This window comes from Rattus norvegicus, chromosome 1 (genome assembly GCF_021556685.1).
Source record: "Rattus norvegicus strain SHRSP/BbbUtx chromosome 1, alternate assembly SHRSP_T2T, whole genome shotgun sequence".
Lineage (NCBI taxonomy): Eukaryota > Metazoa > Chordata > Mammalia > Rodentia > Muridae > Rattus > Rattus norvegicus.
This window is the reverse complement of record NC_141534.1, coordinates 126,969,649-126,975,648: the sequence shown is the minus strand read 5'-3', so window position 1 is coordinate 126,975,648 and position 6,000 is coordinate 126,969,649. Positions and strand designations below refer to the sequence as shown.

Sequence of the window (6,000 nt, the reverse complement as noted above, 5' to 3'; positions counted from 1 at the left end):
CAATCATGGGTAGTTGGCCAGGCTTAGATATCTAGAAAACAATCTTTGTGATAGATTTTTTTATTACTCCTCCAGAGATATGATAAACATGTGTAATTTTGTGATCTCAAACCACTATTATGATAATAATGGCTAAGATATGGAAAAGTATGACATGAGATAGTTCATAACATCATAAAAATTTTGTAGGAACTTTGTAGCACTTTTCTTTGCAATATTATCATCAATATACCATAGTAATAAGGAGTTGACCAAACACAAATTTGAATAAAATGGGAGATTCTCTCTACTTGGCCAATTCCAGTTGAGAGAGAAACCCATATCCAGTTGAGACGGAGATTTTGGGCATCTATATCAAAAATATTTATTTGATGGCTATATCATTACAGTTGTATGTGAAAACTGGTTTTTTGGATATTTTTTTTAATTTACATTTAAAATGTTATCCTCTTTCCTTGTTTCCCCTCAGATACCAACTATCTCATTCTTCGTCCCCCTGCTTCTACGAGGGTGCTCCCCCCCATACCCACCCACTCTAGCCTCTCTGCCCTAGCATTTCCCTACACTGGGGCATCAAACCATCCCAGGACCAGAGGCTTCTTCTTCCATTCATGTCCAACTAGGCCATCTTCTGCTATGTATGGTACTGGAGCCATGGGCCCCTCCATGTGTACTCTTTGGTTGGTGGTTTAGTCCCTGGGAGTTCTGGGGGCAGTTCTTGTTGGTTGATATTGTTGTTTTCCCTATGTGTTGCAAACCCCTTAAGCTCCTTCAGTTCTTTCTCTAATTCCTTCACTGCTCAATCCAGTGGTTGGCTGGGATTTTCTGCCTCTGTATTTGTCAGGCTCTGCCATAGCTTCTCAATGAGACAACTATATTAGGCTCCTGATACAAGCACTTTTTGTCATCTGCAGTAGTGTCTGGGCTTGGTGTCTGTATATGGGATGCATCCCCACATGGGGCAGTCTCTGAATGGCCTTTCCTTCAATCTCTGTTCCACACTTTGTCTCTGTATTTTCTCCTGTGAGTATTTTGTTCCCCATTCTAAGAAGGACTGAAGCATCCGTGCGTTGGTCTTTCTTCTTCTTGAGCTTCATGTGGTTTGTAAATTGTAACTTTTGTATTCTGAGCCTTAACAGCTGAGCTGAAGTTGTGCGCACGATTTTTATTACATTTCAAGACAGCTAATATTACTAAGCAACTGGAGGCAGGACTCCTGAATCATTCTCATTATCTGAGTAGCTATTGGGTTTTGATGAGGTGATAGAGAATGGAGGGTCAGGTTACTTCAGGGATTCATTCTGATTCTACTCTAGTTCTATTAGACCATTCTATATCCATTCATAGACAAATGTTTTAAACAAACATGATTAGCTTTAAAGAGATAGAATATCCAAGAAACTGGGAGGAGCACAGCTAGTTCAGATAGGGGATCAATTCTAACATCGGGAATGCAGTATATATTTTTTTTAAATTCACAATATTCATTAGAATTTTGAGAATATGTACATTTATTTTAACCATTTACATTCTAAAATGCGTGTCTCTTAAATTTCCTTTGTCATTTTGACACAGTAATGCACAGTATGCTCTTGGATTTGTTTGAAGAGTGATCAGACCCTTCATTTCTTTATATAATTAGAATAGCATGTGTAATGGATTATAACATTTGAAAATATCATATCTAGAATGATGGCTCAAACTTATAGTGTTAGACACAGTGAGATCTGCCACAGTCAGATCAAAAATATAAGCAGGATGCTCTACATGCTTTGCTTGGAAACATGAAATCACACTCAGAAGAGCCCAATCAGCAATAACAGTGTTCTTGCAGATAGTAAGCTTCATGTCCAGGCAGACAGATACATTTTGACAGTGCCTATGCTCTCCTGGCTGTATTTGCCTATTGTGTGTTGGAGGCAGAGGTCAGCGTACATTACATTTTCCCATTTTCTCTTTTCAATTTTCTATTTCTACCAAAATGTAAATGGCAATGTGTGATTTGGATGAAGTAACAGCTCTAATAAAAATCTGGAAGGTTCGGGTTGGGGATTTAGCTCAGTAGTAGAGCGCTTGCCTAACAAGCACAAGGCCCTGGGTTCGGTCACCAGCTCTGGAAAAAATCTGAAAGGTTATTTTAATTTTGATTTTTCATTTCTAAGTTTGAGATCTATTTCATGACTTATTCTAATCTACTCTTTATTTTATTTCCCATACATTCATGCTGAGTTAGCTGCTCCTATTTCTTGTGCAGAAGATTTTTTTCTGCCTATGAAACTAATGCTTCTGTTTTAAGATCTGTCATTCCTGTCTCAGTCTTTTGTTGCTATTGTTTATGTAATTATATCCCAAATTCTGCCCCCTCTAGGTTTCCTCTCCCAGAGTTCTTCCCCAAATCCTGCCTCCTTTTGTGTATGAGAGGGTACCACCCTGCGGGTATTTCCCACACTGGAGCATGAAGTTTTAACTTTAGCACTACCTGCCTCAGTCTTAGAGTCATGCATTAATCTGAAAAGAAGATGATTCACTTCAGGAATCAGCATCTGAAATATGTCATTTAGTTTTGATTTTTACACTGTCTTTGGGATCAACTGTAAATAATACTTTTAGCAATGTTAGTTTTCATATGGTATGCTGAGACTCTCTGAGAACCTAACGCTGAAACATTTGAAGACACTGTCCTACATGGGACTCAAGGCCCTTTGATGACAAAGATCTAACACTGCCAGACTGAATTCTTATGATCTTGTTCCTGAGTACCAGAAGTTTAACTTTCATTTTCATTTTTAACAGTCAGAGTGAAATTGATATTGTGCTTTGGCAAATAATAGTTTTTTTATAGTTTCTACTCTCTTTCTTCTCTGCACATTCCTTCTATGAAGTCAAACAAATTATGATCACTTCTAGTCAACTATCTATTGATATTTTCAGGATGGTATTATATCTATCTAAAGAAATCTACACAAAATATCTACTTGTCTCTCTTTGAGATTAAACTTCTACTGAGTGACCAAGGCCTTTTCATCAGCACTCTTTCCAACAATCACTGCTGTGTGGTTTGTTATTTATATTTCTAAAATTTTACTGCTTTGCCTGACATGGTGAATACAATGAGAAATCATTTTCAATTGTATACTTTAGATATTACCTAGAGTTCTAGGTCCATTCCTTGAGATTCTTGTTTCTTCATAGAACATATGAGAGTAAACAAATGTATGGTCAGAACTGATGTTCAGTTAAGATAGAATAGAGAAAAATGAGTCAATCACAGCAGCAATGCAAATATTGCATTACTGAGAAACATCAGAGGAGAAGTTTTGTGATAGTTATAATGATGTATCAAGAGTAAAAGCTGATAATATTGAGTGTACAATGGTATAGACATAGATATCAAGCTGAAAGTGACAAGTAGAGAGAAGGCAAATGAGAAAACTAAGGAGTTGATGGTTGTACCATGTACGGTGAGTACAGACAGCATTAATCAAAGTCTTAGTAATTTCATAATAGCCTTGACAAATAGAGCACATGAAAATAAATAAATTAATGGCTCATAATAATGTTTCAGCCTGTTAATAATCTACCTGCTTTAAAGAGTGTGGTTTAAAATATTAATATTCCATACTGCACTCATAAAATATTTACCTGAGTTAAAATATTAGTATACTGAAGACAGATATTGTACAGATAGGGTATGATGATGATGGTATTTTGCTCAGGGCAATAAATAAGAGGTGAGGTAAAGGTTACTAGGAGTCCAGTAGATAAGGCCATGAATCATGGTCATGTGTTTAACTAGGAGGGCAAACAACCAGCATTGTTGAAAGAAGCCAGGCAGAATATTATTCCACAGCTGATGTGCAATTATGAAAACCCAGATTATTCTCAATGCATATGGGCAAATATCTTTAATGTTCCTGCCACTATTATAATAATATTCCTTTAGGACCCAATGACCATTGGGAAAACAGCCCTTGACATCCTGAAATAGTAATATTTTCTGACCATTTTAGGAAGGGCTATTGGTTAGAAGTTGAGGTTCTTTGAATTTTAGACATCCATATCCTCTCTCTCTCTCTCTCTCTCTCTCTCTCTCTCTCTCTCTCTCTCTCTCTCTCTCTCTCACTCTTTCTCTCTTTCTCTCCTATCTATCTATCATCTATCTATCTATCATTTATCTATATGTATGAAGATAGAGCATGTTTAGATATAAAATATTTATGGATCACTCATGAAGTTGCAGTGGTTGTCATCATTGAAAATAAAGCATCAGTTTAATTACTTTGATTCATATATAACCAAACAGGCTATAGCTAGTGTGCATTCTTGTATATGAATGCATGGAAATATAATACCTTGTTTTAAGACAGCATTTTAAATGCTATCTCTTTAACCTGAATTCAGTGACCAGAAAGAGCAGGGTATAAATTCTGACCTCTGGCCATCGAAACAGCAATAGCAAGCAGTATTTGCTTACAAGTGGATGGTGCCTGGCAGAGGAGAAAAAAACAAGAACAAAACCAATAAACACAAGATACAGGAACCTCACAGACTCAAAGAAGCCCAGTCAAAAACAAAATAATTGGTGCCTACCAGCATTCATACATTCAACTATCCTCACTGCTTTCCATCTAGACACCCAAGTATAGAAAGGAACCTATGGATAGACCTGATACCATGGAGTCATCTGCACATAGAAGACAGAAAATCTATTCCAAACAATTAAATTCAAGAAGCAGGTTGTCTTGCCCTTTAACATAATGGGGATGGACATATTTTATTAAATAAGTGGTGGAATGATGGTGGGTTAGGGGCTGGGGCAGATTTTGGGTGTTCTATATCCAGTGATCCACTGGGAAATTTCATAAGAAAAAAAAAGGTGTGGTTTGGAGGAAAAGGAAGAAGGTGATGATCTGCCATGCTGGAGTCAAGTGCATTTGGGGAGAGAAAGAAATAGGGATTACTATTTTAGCTAGAGTATCCCTTCCTATAAATTGTACAGGACAGTTTAATTCTACTAGAAATAGGTTGAATAAGAGGATATCCCTAAAACAACTGATAAGTGGTGGAGTCTGATGAAATTGTTACTACTATTTCCTTATGTTAACAATAAAAAAATCTAGAGGAGAATTGAATCTCCAAAACTTTTATCAGGACTGAAAATGTGGTGACAGTATGTAGAAGGAAGGAGCTGGATCACTCTAATGCTGTGATTACTACCTGAGGCTTCCTCTCAGAGATGATGTCGGTTAGGACAGGAGAACCTGAGCAACCTCAGTCATCTATGGCCAGACCTAGAAGGTTAGCTAGAAAGTGATCTGGTCTTGATGTCCTCATGCTGAGGAGGACAGGAGGACAATAGGGAAGGGTTGGACACAACCAAAAGTGCCACAAATGACCAGAGAAATGGTGGGATTATAGGCACATTGAATAGAAGGCAAAAGAACAGAGTGGGAAGGCGCACAAAAGTCCTGTTAGATTAAGAAACTACAGGATTTCAGCTCCCATGGTGGGAGGCTGAATGGAGTCAAGTGAAGAGAGGGCCAGCATAAACTTGAAGTCCATGTCTAGAGATATTTTCACATCCAAAAGTACCAGAGGTGTGCTGGACCCTCACCAGTCATTTCCTTGGACTCAGGAATATATTATCACTGAGGAAAGAGGAAACTTACCTAATTTCCACCACTGGATGGTGGTCTAAGTGACTGATGGATTGGAAGTTATGTTTGTTGCAGGTAGCCTGCAGTCAACAACTCCAGTGCAGAATGGACCCTGAAGAGGAATTCAAGCACCAACAGAGCCTATGCAACCACATCTTGTATGTAAGTGTTACAGCTCTGAAGGCAAAAGTAAACTGGTTTGGAAGTCAAGGCATACCTCAATGTAACAACACATACTAACATGCACATACATCATAGGGGTAGTTAGAGAAATACAGGAACATGTATACTATTGCTTGGGTCAGAAGCTGTAGTAATCTAAGCAGAAAACAGCTTTATATAG

General features: G+C 37.8%; 1 long non-coding RNA gene across 3 annotated transcripts in view; it reads left to right on the top strand.

Moving 5' to 3' along the window:
- Window positions 1-4,807: 4,807 nt before the first annotated feature.
- The window catches only part of LOC102555866 (uncharacterized), a 43,129-nt gene continuing 41,936 nt past the window's right edge, over window positions 4,808-6,000 (top strand). For 2 of the 3 annotated variants that reach the window (XR_015646831.1, XR_015646830.1), the window contains exon 1: window positions 4,808-5,819. This is a non-coding gene — a long non-coding RNA (uncharacterized LOC102555866). The remainder of the gene's footprint in view (window positions 5,820-6,000) is intronic. The other variant, XR_015646832.1, reaches the window with a different exon arrangement.